The sequence below is a fragment of the Passer domesticus genome, chromosome 12, assembly GCF_036417665.1.
Source record: "Passer domesticus isolate bPasDom1 chromosome 12, bPasDom1.hap1, whole genome shotgun sequence".
Classification (NCBI taxonomy): domain Eukaryota; kingdom Metazoa; phylum Chordata; class Aves; order Passeriformes; family Passeridae; genus Passer; species Passer domesticus.
In genome coordinates, this window is record NC_087485.1 from 10,748,295 (window position 1) to 10,762,217 (window position 13,923).

General features: G+C 35.4%; 1 protein-coding gene across 4 annotated transcripts in view; it reads left to right on the plus strand.

Annotated features, from left to right (window-relative positions):
• The window catches only part of TOX3 (TOX high mobility group box family member 3), a 244,161-nt gene that overhangs the window by 39,731 nt on the left and 190,507 nt on the right, over positions 1 to 13,923 (plus strand). Inside the window, exon 3 of one of the 4 annotated variants that reach the window (XM_064386349.1) lies at positions 6,255 to 6,397. The exons of the other annotated variants lie outside the window; for them this stretch is intronic. The gene's annotated coding sequence lies outside the window, so the exon portion shown is untranslated. The remainder of the gene's footprint in view (positions 1 to 6,254; positions 6,398 to 13,923) is intronic. 4 annotated transcript variants of the gene reach the window in all.

The following is a 13,923-nucleotide window of genomic DNA, read 5'->3' on the forward strand; positions in this document are numbered from 1 at the left end:
ATGGACAAATGGAGAAAAATCTTAGAATAAAGGAATACACGGTGAAAATGGCAGTAATAGACCAGCCAATAGACAGTGGCAGTAATAGACCAATCTTTACAGCAGTGTGTGGGGTAACTTAATTTTAACAGAACTATAAAATGAAGTTCTGGTAGCAGTAGGTTTGTAATATAGTACTGAGTACTTGCTATTCTGGGTTTGGCAATTTTTGTGGGTTTTTTTTTTATTCTAGTGAAAATAAATCTACTTTTAAGACTTATATTTTTATGGAAATAGATATTTGCTTCAGCAAAACAAAGCTCTTAATCCTCATTGGAGACTCACTATTTGTAAACACGTAGCTGGGTTCATAAAATACAGGTTAATGCTGAAGCAAAGGCCTAATTTTGAAGCCCCATTACAGAGGGATGTGCTATCTTCTTTAATTTCACTCTTCTAAGATGAACAGATGAAAAAGATGTTTAATCAGGAGCTGAGTTGAACTCTCACGGTCCTACTGTAGTCACCAATGTGTTGTTTCATCTTTGAGTTGTCATTAAGTGTCCTCAAAAGCCATTGGAGATGCCCAATAAATAGGTGGACTTCTGGAGAGCATTATGTTTGCCATGAGTTTCCTCAAGAGAGATATTCAAACATTCTGAAGTATGGAATAATCAAATAGTAACTTGAAACTTCTTTGGAAGCTGAGCTTTTACAGATATTACAAGAAAAAACTAACATTACTGGGTGTTCAGAACTTCATGTAATGTCCTTATGTTGATTTAATGGATGAGAGATGTGTGTTTTTTGGATTTAATTTTTAGCATTTAATTTATCTGACTTTGACACAATTGTTGTGCAAACATCATCCATCTTGATGTTATCAGGGAATATTTTTTGCTGTAGCACTTCAGATTCAAATACCCCTCATGCAGTTCTGTGTAACTATCTTCATAAATTAGAGGTTACATGAAAACTTTTGAAAGAGTGGTACTAAATATTGTTAGACTTACACATATGGCTGATGCAATTTCTTAAAAAAAGTCAAATGCATGTTGTCTGAGTGAGTGTTAATTGATGCACTTAAGGAAAGGGAAGGTTAAATCCAACTTGTTCAGAGATTATATTTCAGAGGCTTCTGTGTACCCTGCCAAGTACTAGGCAGAGTATTGGCTTGTGGGTGGTTTGTTTGAAATCTGCAGACACTTCTGGCCTCCCGTGAATCTTAAATTGAAACCTGATTTTGGTTGAAGCTTGCTGTTGATCAGGTGCATGGAGCAGCAGCATGAGTAACAGAACTGGGAGAAAACAAGAGTTTTGCCTGAGCCTGAACAGTGTCTATCTAGTTGAGTTGACTGTTACTTCAGAATCAAAACTAAGTTCACTGTTTGGTCCCAGGATACTATTTTTTTGTAATAACATAGGAGTTGATTTCATAAATATGTCACATATTTAACTTATTTTTTCAAATGAAGTTAAACCTTTTTCTAAATCCTGGCTTAAGAGAATGGAAACCAAAGAACAATTGTATTATTAGGACAGTCAGCTTGAGAAGCATGAATTAACAAAACTTCTCTTCAACACAAGACATAAGAAATCCAGGGTCTACTTTAAAACCATAATTAGTTTCTCTTTATTCTGCACAACAGTATTAAACTTCATATGCTGAGAGTAACTTAACCATGTACAGAACTACTTGGAAATGTTTTTAATTACATCTCATGTTTCTGAAATTTAGTTGCCCATTCATCCCAATTCAACTTCAGAAGAGCTCTTGCAAATAAACATTTTATTTAAATATTTCTTGTGAAAGTCAATGTCTGTACATCTACACAAGATAAAAGAAAACATTTGTGCTGCGATACTGCTCTATGTAGTCATTTCCTCTATAACTGTAATGAATGTCATGGGGAGGGAATAATGTAGACTTATCTTATTTTCCTGTCTAAGAAGTTCCCCTCCAATCAATTAAATGCTGTTCAAGAGGTTTGGAAACCATCATTTAGGTTTCTCTAGTGTACTAGTTTTTCCAGCTGTACAGATTGTTGGATTCTCATGCAGAAGAGGTATAAGGCTGGCCACATTTGTTAGGAGAGGACTTGGAAGTGCAGGGTGAAGCTCATGAAGACAAGCCTGCAGTCTGAGCCTGTGGTGCTGGCAGTGCCGCCCTCTGTGTGTGCTCAGGGCTGTGTCTGAGCTGTGCCAGGAGAGGTGGCATCTGCAGACACACCTTCAAAAAGCCTGTTAGAGTAGGGATAAGGTGCAGGTGCGCCAACAGGAGCAGCCAGGTGCTTTGAATGGTTGCCACCGTTGGGTGCTTGCCCACAGGACTGAGCAGACTTGTCAATTCTTTGGGGAGGGTTTGGCTTTATGGCCCCATTATTACATTTGAAGGTGTCAACTTGTAATTATCTGTGTGTATGCTTCTGTTCTGTTACCCTGATGTTAGCCCTCAATATCTGATCTTACAGTTGGTCCCTCCAAAGAATATCTTGAATCACTAATTTCACTTACCATTCAGTTTTTCCACCTGTGAAATAATATTTAAATTGCCATTGTGTTGGAGCTTAATTGTGCAGTTTTTACACAGCAATTTAAAACATATAACGAACACTATGTCGATTATCTTGCATAAATTTACATCTGTAGCTTCCATTCTTTACAAACATTGCATGCAAGGGGAACAGGGCAGTTTAGACTGATGCCTCTTAAACTTTGTGGTTTGGGTTTGTTTTTTTTGGTTTTTTTTTGTGGTTGGGGCTTTTTTAGTTGCTTTGTGTTCTGGGTTTTTTTTTGTCCAGAAAATCTATTACATTGAAAACCTGTGGACTCCACATAATGCATCTGGCTGAGTGAATTTTATGATATGGTTGAGTGTGATCCTGCTGCAGTGTAGTAACTAGTGGTTCTATATTGTTATATATAAGCTCTCAAATCTATTTAATCACTTTTATTTTGCAGCTTAATGGTACACTAACAAACATAAGCTACCTTTTTTCTTTGAAGTTGTTCATGCCACAACAGGAATCCTGTAACAAATCATTCTGAAATTCTGCTTTTTAAAAATATTTTTCAGACTTCTGTAGTAACTTGTGATATTGTGTGTCAATGTAGGTTTTTTTTCTTTTTAAAATTTATTGAGATAATGAATATGATCAGGATAGCAGTGAATAAAAGAAAGTTCATCTGTATTGGTGTAAAATGGAATAAAATTGCTACAGGAACATAAGAACATGAGTAGCATGGTGTTCTAGTGAATGAATAATACAGGTTAGAAATCACAGAAAGTGTAAAAATCAGATTGTACTCTCAAAGTCCTAATTATGGTAGGCTGATATTGTACTGTATGGAAATACAGAATGTGCCAAAAATATATCCTGAGACTTTCACTGATTCAGTTTCAAGTTTTCCTCTCTTGCCCAATAAAGTATTTTCAAGCTGGTTAGAAATAATTGAGTGTCATTAGTTGTTTATTCTGTTTTTATGGTGGATTTTTTTCTGCTATTTGAAATGAACTTGGATTAAGAACCCTCATTATTTCATATATTTTTTTTTCCATTGGTGAAAAGGATATGTCAAAGTCTTTTTTTCATGCTGACACCATATGCCTTGGTGCCAACTTAAAGGGGTTGCATTGAATATAAAGAGGGTGTGCAAATTCCATTATTATCCCTCACTTTCACTACTTCAAAGTTGACTCTTTTGCTGCAGATTCTAATGTGGAAAAAATGGACAAGGACTTGGGGGCCCTGCCTATGATTCCCAAATAATGAACTCAGGAACATATGAGATGCATATTGGAAATGTCTTAATGATCCTTTTCCTGGATGAGTATTTAAGTTAAAAAGTCTGCTTAAAGGGATGACAGAGCCACTTGATTACCCTGTAGCTGCAAACAGACCAAAGGGGGATATGAGAAATCAGCAAACTTCCAGAGGTTCCAGAGTGGGTGAGAATTTCTGTATCCAATTAAGTTTAATATACATTTGCTACTCCTGATATCTTGTAGGATTTAGTAATGTTATTACTAAAGGTAGGATTTAGTAGTGATGTTAATTATAGCTAGACCAATCCTAATCAATAATTTCCCTAATTTATAAATATTATCAAACAAGAGCAGTTCCTGACTTTGATCATATCACTAAGATAATTATTCTTAATGTGTAAGAGAGTGATAATTTGCCTCTTGTTATCATGATAAAACTGGAAAAGACAGGACCATACTTGTAGACTTTTTTGGATTGTGCAATTTGTAGAAGAATACTTTTTCATTTAAAGAAACTTTCATTTTCAGCCACCCTACAAAAAAAAAAAAAAACAAGCCTCTATCTCACTGCTTATTACTTGGCATTTGAATGTGCTCACTACAGAATACTCCACAAGGTTTGCCTGTGGCTTATTTAAATGTGAAAGAACACATGTGGGTAGCTGGGAAACATATTTTTGCAAGCTATTATCTTTCTCTCCCCAATTCAGTAATTCCAAATACAAGTATGTTTGCCTACCCCTAGGTAGCATTGATATGTAATTGCCTTTGACAGTTAGTTGTATTTGGCATTGTCATGAAAAACAAATCTATGAATTCTGTATATTAATGATAATATTCTTAGAATCATTTTTCAAGATCAATATAAAGAAGTTTAGCTACAGTGTCTTTGCATGCATGTAATCATCTACATCAGAATCCTTGAGGGATCACAATAACAGTGATTCATTCATAATTCACAATTGCCATTATCTGCTTTCTACATTTAGTATGTGGTAAAATTTATAGCTTCATTTACATTGTGTTCTATGAATAATAGAAGAAATACAGTGAAGACCATGGGAAATGATCTTGTTGCTGCAGATGCACTCTTAAGAAAATCTGCATTACAATGCAGCATATTGCCTCCTGCACAACAGATTCTACAGAGCCTGCAGCTGCAGTGGAGACACTTCAGATGGTCTTCATTAAACGTAAACGCCTTCATTTTCATCTTCAAAGCAGCATGGTGATGAAACCTTGAATAAATTGCTGTAGGTAAATGATATAGTTGCAGCTTTTCCTTATCCAGCAGCAGTATAACGTCTTCGTTTGAGCATGCTCATAGACAAATAGAAATAGGAGTACTTAAGCAAGCAACTACAATGCATTGAGGCAATTAATATTTTGATTATTTACAGAAAACTCACAATAGTATGTGTAATATGCCTAACAGTTTTTAAATAGGGGAGAGCTCATGATACTGTGTTAAAGATATAAGAGGTGAATAATCTCTTCTGAAAAGCCCAGAAAACCAGTAGAACAAACCACCCAAACCAAAATTAACCAACTTAAATTTTTTTTCTGGGGACAAGCCTGGGACAGTGGTACAGTACATTGTTTTGAAATAACCGCAAACTTTAAGCTTGGTTGGTTTATTATCTCCTTCTTGTGCCAGCACCCAGCTAGTCATACGTTGAGAAATAATGACAAGTGTGCTTTGATATAAATAACTGACACACTGTCATTTAAAAAAAAGGGATATGTTTCAGTTTCTGAGAATTCAATGTTTTCTACACTAAAGAGCATAGCATGCATTAGTTTTCTGAAATATTATCCAGAGCAGTATTCAGATGTTGAAGATGATGTAATAATTTAATTTCTGGTTTCTCACCATAACTGATCTTGTCTGTGTGCAGTAAAAGCCCTTTTTTTCTCTCCTCTTTTTTTTTTTTTTAACATCCTGTGTAAAGATTCAAAAAGCTATTTCTTGAGACCTTTGGTATTTTGTTATTTCCTTCTTCCCTGAAAGTATTGATACTCAAATTATGCTCTTATCTCTGTGATACACGTGCTCAATTGTGCTGGTTTTGGTTCCTACAATACTAGGCTTTATCTGGCTTTGCAGACATGTCAGCTACATCCACACTTGATCTTTAACGTGCCTGTTGCCAGGCTGCTTTAATTGGTTTTGATAATCCTTTCAGTGAAGTTCTTCAAGACAAATGAGTCTTAATGCACTATTTGACTTATTGGGTAAAATCCATGCTCTGCATGGGTCAATAGGAGCTTTTCTACTGATGTCAGTGAAGTTAAGATATTGACCACTTATTTCAGTATAAAAGAGTGGCAGACTCAATATCAGAGCTGGTTTTCTCTACCTTGGCTTTTTGGAGCTCACCATTGCTATTCAGTGAGTTCAACTGGCATGTAGAAATGTATGCGAGACTTGATTGTATGTTTTATTTCTTGAATTAAAAAAAAAAAAAAGATTCTGCCTGTTCAAGTTGATTCCATTTCTCTTAACCAGATAGACAGACAGACAACTTCTTTGTCTGCAACTGGTGTTATCACTCCTGCCTGTTGGGACTGGGTACTTGGAATAGAGAAGGCTCAAGAGAGAAAACTGTAATGACAACCGCAAGGAGAAACATGAGGAGAACTGCGGGATAAGTAAGAGTTTTGGTATGGGTGGTAGCAGAAAAATGGTGCAAGTCTGTGAAATCCTCTGAGGTGTGTTGTGGCTCTCTGCTGTGATGGTTTGCCAGTGCTGTTCACTGGTTTCACAATTCCACCTTTGCTGACAGCCCAGGTGGGTGTTGCAGTGATGCTGCACCAGGACTGCTCAAATTCCACAATCCTATTCTTGTTTCATCCAGACCTGTGCCACACTCACAGGATGTCTCCTTTGGTGATGAGTCAGGGCTGGGTAGTTACAAAGGGTTTTGTCTTTGAAAAGTTATAATGAATGAGATGAGAAATCAAAGAATAGTCTCATGTTAAATTCCAAACCATGCCTCATGGGAAAATTCTGAGAATTCAATAGTAATCCATGCTTACGGAATTATAAAACAGAATACTGATGAATGCTAAAGAAAAATTAGATGGAAAAATTAACTGCAGCCAGGATAATGTTTTAAATAGTGTGTGATAAAGGAGGGAGGAGTCATTTGGGTTTAGTGTCAATGAACCAAAATATTGAAGAACTGCTCATTACACAAACTGCCATTCTCTGCACTGAATGAGGCAGGATATTAATTAACTCAGTTGTTTACTAATTTAGAGGCTTGAGTTTGTAACCTATCACTTGCATTTGTGTTGTCTACATTGTTCTGCCTCAGACATGTTTGATTTAAAGTTTTCTGGGTTTCGCCTTTTGTTTGGTTTCTTGTATTTTTTTTTCTTTTTATGCATGTGTAGGGGTTTTTTTTAAGGAAGTCAAAATTTCTTGCTTAAATTAACATCTCTCCTGGCTACTTGACTACCTGTAAATACAAAGTTTAATTTTTCTTATTCATGAAACAGCTGACTTAAATTCTGAAATAATATGGAATTCAGAAGTTCTTTCCTGTAGTTTTTTTGCTTTCAGTGCATTGCTTCTTTTGGCAGGTTTTGTGTGTTTGTGTTGGGGAGGTTTATTTAAATATTTATTTATTTTCAGAATATCTCTGTAGTGGTTTATTGCTCTTATAGATCCCAAAAGCATGGCCAGAGAGACTGTGTTACTGTAATACACTTGTACGTTGCTATTTGAATGACAATGTTCAGAATTTTGATACAAATTTGGAGGAAGCATTGGGAGAATCGTGAGTTTTAGTACCTACATTAGGGTTGGGTTTTGGTTTTTTTTAAAAGACTGAACAGACATGCATGGTTTTTCCTTCATGACAGTGTGTGTAAGAGCTATTTCCAGCATAGGCTGAGTAGCTTTGCTGGGATAATGCAGGTAGGAATGCAGGAGAAAAGCTGAGGCATTATCTTATTTTTTAATTAATATACTGCCATAATTAGAAAAAAACATTCTTTTTGATATTGTTCAGTATTGTATTTTAGTGATGTTCTCTGAATGTATTGACTGATTTGGGAATCTGTGGGATTAATTCAGTTTAAAAAAAAGCAAAGTACAAGCAAACAAGAGAAGTTGCATTATAATTTCATGATGTTGATGATATTTTTTGTGGTCAGTTAAAAGATATATTTACTTATCTTATGAAGAAGGACACTGTAACCCAGCCATGTACTCTGGACTCCTGTAATCCACATGAGCATTTAGGTGTTACATCTTCTGAGGTGGGATACTTTTCAGCAAATTCTCCTTACAGTCAGTAATGATATTGTCATAAGGTGCCTTGTTCTTTTCTTCCAATGGGCTATAAATTTGTGTCTTATGATAGTGCTGGAAGGTACAGTATGAAAACCTTGTGGATAATACTTACAATCATTAGAGAGCACAGCATTTTTTGTAAGATGGAAGGTATTGACACCTTTCATGTCTGGAGTATTTCCAGCTTTGCAATTAAGTTCTGTAATTATCTACAGCAATTTGAAATGAATAACAGTAATCTTTAATGTCCTGTCATAAAAACTGATGTGTGCTGCTGAATTGCTGCTGTATTTCAATGCAGAAGTAGCTCCATTTTACTCATACGTAGAATTATTTTATATCTACTTCTTTTGGGTTTCTGAGAGTATATTTTGAATTTGTGATGTATAAAGTGTTGAGCTGTTGTAACATATGAAACATTGATTTTATGCTGCTTTTGTTTCTAATGGTACCTTTGCTTATTTATACTAAATGATACATGGATGTGATAAAAACACATAAATGTTACCATTTTATTATCCCTCCTCTCTTTTCTAACTCAATGTATTCTAATATTTGAGCAAGGAATATTTGCTGTGGTTTATAATTTAGATCAATTAAACCCTTTTGATCTGCCATTTAAGGCTGTATCCCTATGCCACCGGGGGAAAACAAAAAATTGCAATGTTTAATGTTTAAAAAAAAAAGGTTGAGTATAAGAGTGCAAAAAGTCTTTGACTGTTCAAGACTAGAAGATAATCTTACCTATTTCAGGTAGTGGTATGCTCTAGAACCAGAGTGGCCATTTATAAATAGTTATTTTTCTTTCTGCATTATTACTCTTTACTTTTGGAATGAGGCTCTGAAATCTGCTTCAGCTGTTCAGATCTATTTTCTCTAGGAGCTATTGGTTGCTTTATGGATTGAAGAAATTTATTGTTTTAGTCACCTGTTAGACCTTATAATAACATTGCCTTTGGAGTCCACCTTAGTAATAAATCTGAGAATTCTGTTCCTGAGAATCAAGTAATTAAAACAAAAATGGAATGTGTCAGAAAGCCTGTACTACAAACAGAATGGAATTGTGGGCTGTAATTGGAATGTTTCAGTGAGCACTGTATTCTATATCTTGTGAACAAAAAGGATTTCATAATAAGGCTGTATTTCACAAGGAGCTTTAAATACAATTTTTGAAAGAACTTTGTCTGTGGAACTAAAAACATACATTTGAATGAGGTATGGGAAAACTGCAGGTTTGGGGAAACCCTGTCTCCTGCTGCCAGCCAGCATATTTGCATTGTGTTACTGCAATAGCAGTTGTGAGTGTTTTTGAACAAAGAAGCTGTATTTAAATTTTATCTTTATTCCATTGTTGAATCTTAAAAAAGCAAGCATACTCTTTCCCAACACTAAATGCAAAACATACCACTATGTTGTGTGTTCCATTTTTCACTTTATACTTCTTTTTGTGTATCTGTTGTGTCTCTGATGAAGCATAGGTGTGAAAATCTATAAAAGCTGTTAAGAGAAAAGAATTGTTTTAAGTTTTGTGTGCTACTGCATTGTTATACTGTTTTCTGTTATCTGGTATTATTCTTAAATGTTATGTTACATGATAAAGTGTTACTGACGACTCCACTATTCTCTTCAGAAAATGCTATGGATAATAAAAGATTCTCAAAGTCTTTAGGATTTTTCCCTCTAACTCTCTTGGTATGCTATATTTAGTTTTTAGTGAGCTGAAGTTAAAGAGGTTGTTTTAGTGAAGATAATTTACTAATTTATTCTGTGTTGATGAGCCACAGTAGCACCTTTGGCACCTTTATTTCTAGACTTGCTTCCTTTTCTGTCGTCTTTTTGAACTATAGTTTTCTTTCAGGTAATAAAATATGAATCTATATTTTCATAAATATAGCTTATAAAAGGTAGCTCAGTTTTTCATACTTCTTACAATATGTTTAAATCTGTTCTTCATGGAGGGATGGACAATGTACAGTTATGCTTCCAGACTTGTGAATTATGCAGGAGTTTTTTGTGTCTCTCCTTCAGCTTTTGAGTTTTGAATGAATTGAGATGATGCACAAAACAGGTGATGCACTGTATTAACCTGTTCAGCTTAGGGAGGTGAAAGTTTATCTACCAGACTTTGCATAGATGGATGTTGGGTCATGGCTCTCCACTGGTCTTGAAAGACCCTTACAAATCTGTGCAGAGGTGGTATCACAATTATTGTTTAAGCTGTAGAAGGAATTTGATCTACTCCATAATTCATGACACTTGATAAGTTCACTATTTTTTCTGTGATGAGAATGAATGGATAAGATTTTTTATTGACTCTGTACCTATTTTCAATAACCTGGCAGCACTGTTCAGTAAAGTCTGGTGTTTGTAAGCAGCCACCAGACTGTACAGGTGTCTTGAGTGGGCTCTGTGGTTGGTCTCTTGGAATGAAATGCAATAGCACATTATTGTGATCATACAGCCACATAATTAATAATATAAAAGACAGAACTTGGAGAATCAAGACAAAAACAAGTTCTGGAGTGACACAATTTCAGACTTTTCTAACAGCTGTCTCTCCCTTTCCCTTAGCTGTCTGCTGTTCCCAATGGAAAGAGGAAAACCTACCAAACACTGCAATTTAGTCTTTGTCAAGACCAACGCTTGTAGTAACAATAAAAAAGCTTCTGCAAAGGAATAGTATTTAAATTTACAAACAGTTCCTGAGTTCAAGTAATTTATTTATTTAATAGAAAAGAGTAAGCTGGCTTAATGTGAGCTGTGACTAGAATTTTAATAGAGATGATCCTTGTGGGATGTTTTTTATAATGTGTAACTAGTGGTGTTAAACATGTGTTTAAAATCTCAGTCTTCTGGGACTGCTTTTTTTTTTTTCTTCACATTCTTTCAACAGTCAAGAGATGCACAAAAGAACATTGCTGTGAGCTCTGGGACAGCATAACAACATACTGATTGCATTGTATGGGCTTCACACAAATTCAGGCAGTGTTTAAAACTATTGGGAGTCAGGAAGTGAACCCACAGAAAGTAGAGGTACTTCTCCAAGTGGCAGTTAAATGATTTTACAAACGCAACGTGATAATCCTGGCAGAGTTAGTATTACAGTTGTGATGTTCTGTATTTTTGTTCCAGGTTCTCTCATCTTTAAATCTCTTATCTTCTAATCGCTGTTTAATATGCTTTTTCCAAGGAGCTTCTGAGACTCTTTTTCCACCTTGTCACACATTGTAAAATTTTGTTTCCATAACTTCTGTAATTTGTATTTATTTACTAAAAACAAGGCAAAAATTTAAGGTCTTTAATTGAGAAACTTGTATGTTTCTAATTCTTTGGTTTTTGTCCCTTCCAAACTCTCTTCATGCAGTGTTGGCAGTATTTCCTCTCACAGGATTGTACATTCTGCCAAACAAGAAAATCCATTGCTTCCCAACCCAGGTCTGTGTGTGCTGGCCAGCCCAAGAGGAGCAGTGTGTTGTTTATAGTCAATGAACATATTTGGTAGAGGCTTTAAATGCATTTGCCAGATTAGGTAGGGTTAAGCTTTGTTCTGCAGTTCTGGGAATGATATCTGATTTGAGTATGATTAAAATACAGAATTTCGAAGTAGCCTGTATAGTGAATAAGTTTCTCAATACACTGCCTAAAGAGAGTTTGGAAGTAATACCATGAAAAATGCTGGATATCATAACTAGATATTACTGCTGGCTTTACTTGCAAAGCTTTCAACTCTGATATCAAGTATCTCCAAGATCTTGAGGTCTGAGGATAAGTTTTCCTTAAGATGTTATGATTTAAAGTAGAGAACAATTTCAAAGAGCTCAGATCTTTTAAAATTGCTGATAAATAATACCGTGAGAGCTGGGTTTGAATGCTTAGCATCTGAGAATCTAATTTTTTTACTGGTGGGTTTATTGTTGTATCCGTTCTTAAATCTTTCTCATGGAGCATTGAGATAAGTAGGTTAAAATGAAATCTCTTCAATTTGGTGAATTGAACTGACACATTTTCTTCCAGCTCAATTTGCTATTGAAATATCTCCTTCTGAGATGCCCTTTGCCTTATAAGAATTGTAGATTATGCACTTCATGCCTCTGCTGTATTCTAATGAAGGCAAGGCACATTTCAAATGAAATACCTGTCGAAAAATATATGCACATACAATATCTAAACTACATTTTTCATGGAGCAAATAAATGGGACAACATTTGAAGCTGAATTGATAAATAAGTACATATTATTTCTCTGTAATTTGAAATTGCAGTATCTCTTCTATAATTGCTACAAGCCATTATGGTACTTTCTTATCACATTAAATGAGCTAAAACAAATATTGCCTTTGTATTTCTAGGGAGATGTATGTATTTTAGCTATTAGATCAATATTTCCTTTTCCTTTTGCACGGTTTTGTATGAAAGATCCAGCTGAAATTACAGCTTTTCAACAGTGATATTAAATGTGAAAGCTATTTTCAACATTTGTAACCAAGATTTCTCTTAAATGCTTTTCCCTAAACCCCCTCAGATGTTCCCAATTTTCAAGGACTCCTCTGATTGTTCATTCAGATTTTTCTCTGCCGCCTTTTAATCTGCAGTATCTCATTAAAAACTGGGACTTGAGCAGGATAAAAAAAAGTTTCAAACACTTTTAAATGTGCTTTAAACATACCTCTTCCTGTGCCTTTATTCTTCATTCCAAAAGGTACCCCTAATTGTGGCCTTTTTTTCTGTGATATTTTTCCCCACCTTTTTCATTAGTTATTCCCTCTAGTCACTGAACCCTGAGCAGTGCCCTTATATTGTTATTACAGATTCTCGCGTGCTACTCCTACGATCCCATACTGCAGTATGGTGTGTATCATGATCAATCATGAAATATTTTGTTATTAAGAATGTTTTGCAAGTTACATTTGTCTGTCCTTAACACATGAGATTGGTATTAGAGGTCAGCTGTACCTAAAATCATTGCTGCTCATTCCCAGTGGCCTTCTGTGATAGGGTGGACAAGAGAAGATGTCCATTTAACTGGCCTTCTGTAAAGCCTTTGACACAGTCCCCCACAACACCTTTTTCTTGAAATTGGAGCAAAATGGATTTGATGAGTAGATAAGATCATGGTTAAGAAAGTGGTTGGATGTTGGCATCCACAGGGTGGTTGTCAGTGGCTCAGTCTTGATGGACATCAGTGCCATAAATTATACAGAAACTCACTTCAGATGGCTACTTCTTGTGCTATCTTACATAATTGTTAAAGAATATAAAAAAGGTACATGTTCAGAAATATACCTGGTGAAAATGAATATCTGATTAGATTTGTCTAGGAAGTAAAGGTGAGCAAGATATTATTGTATATGCAAAAATTGTCTTTAAAGAAAATAACTTCAAGGAGTGGGTGGAGAGAAAACAAGACACTGAGTGAACTGTTTCCTGTGTGACAAATAAATTTACATGGCTGTGGGATTTTTGTAAGGCTCTAGGGGATGGTTTTTGAAAGCTGCAATTATGCTTGTGAAATACTTTGTTAGTGTTGTGTTACAAAAGAAAAATGTCTATTTTGGTTTTTCTATTTAGTCTGTGTCTGTGTGTGGGTAACGAAGACTTGAATAAAATCCTTCATATGCCCCAAAGAATGTTTATTTACTTTGGACTAAATGTAAAGCAGTAATGCAGTCTCGATAACACTTTCAGCTAATCTACATTTTGTTCATGGACTTTCAGTGAGATTCTAATGACACCTAAACCAAACTCTGCAGATCTCTGCCCTCCTTAAATTCCTTCCAGTTTCCACAGTATTGCCAACCACAGCTATCCCATGTGAATTTCAGCTTTCTAGTTCTGTGTAGAGAAAAGCTGAGCTGCTGGTGGACAGGAGAAGTGGC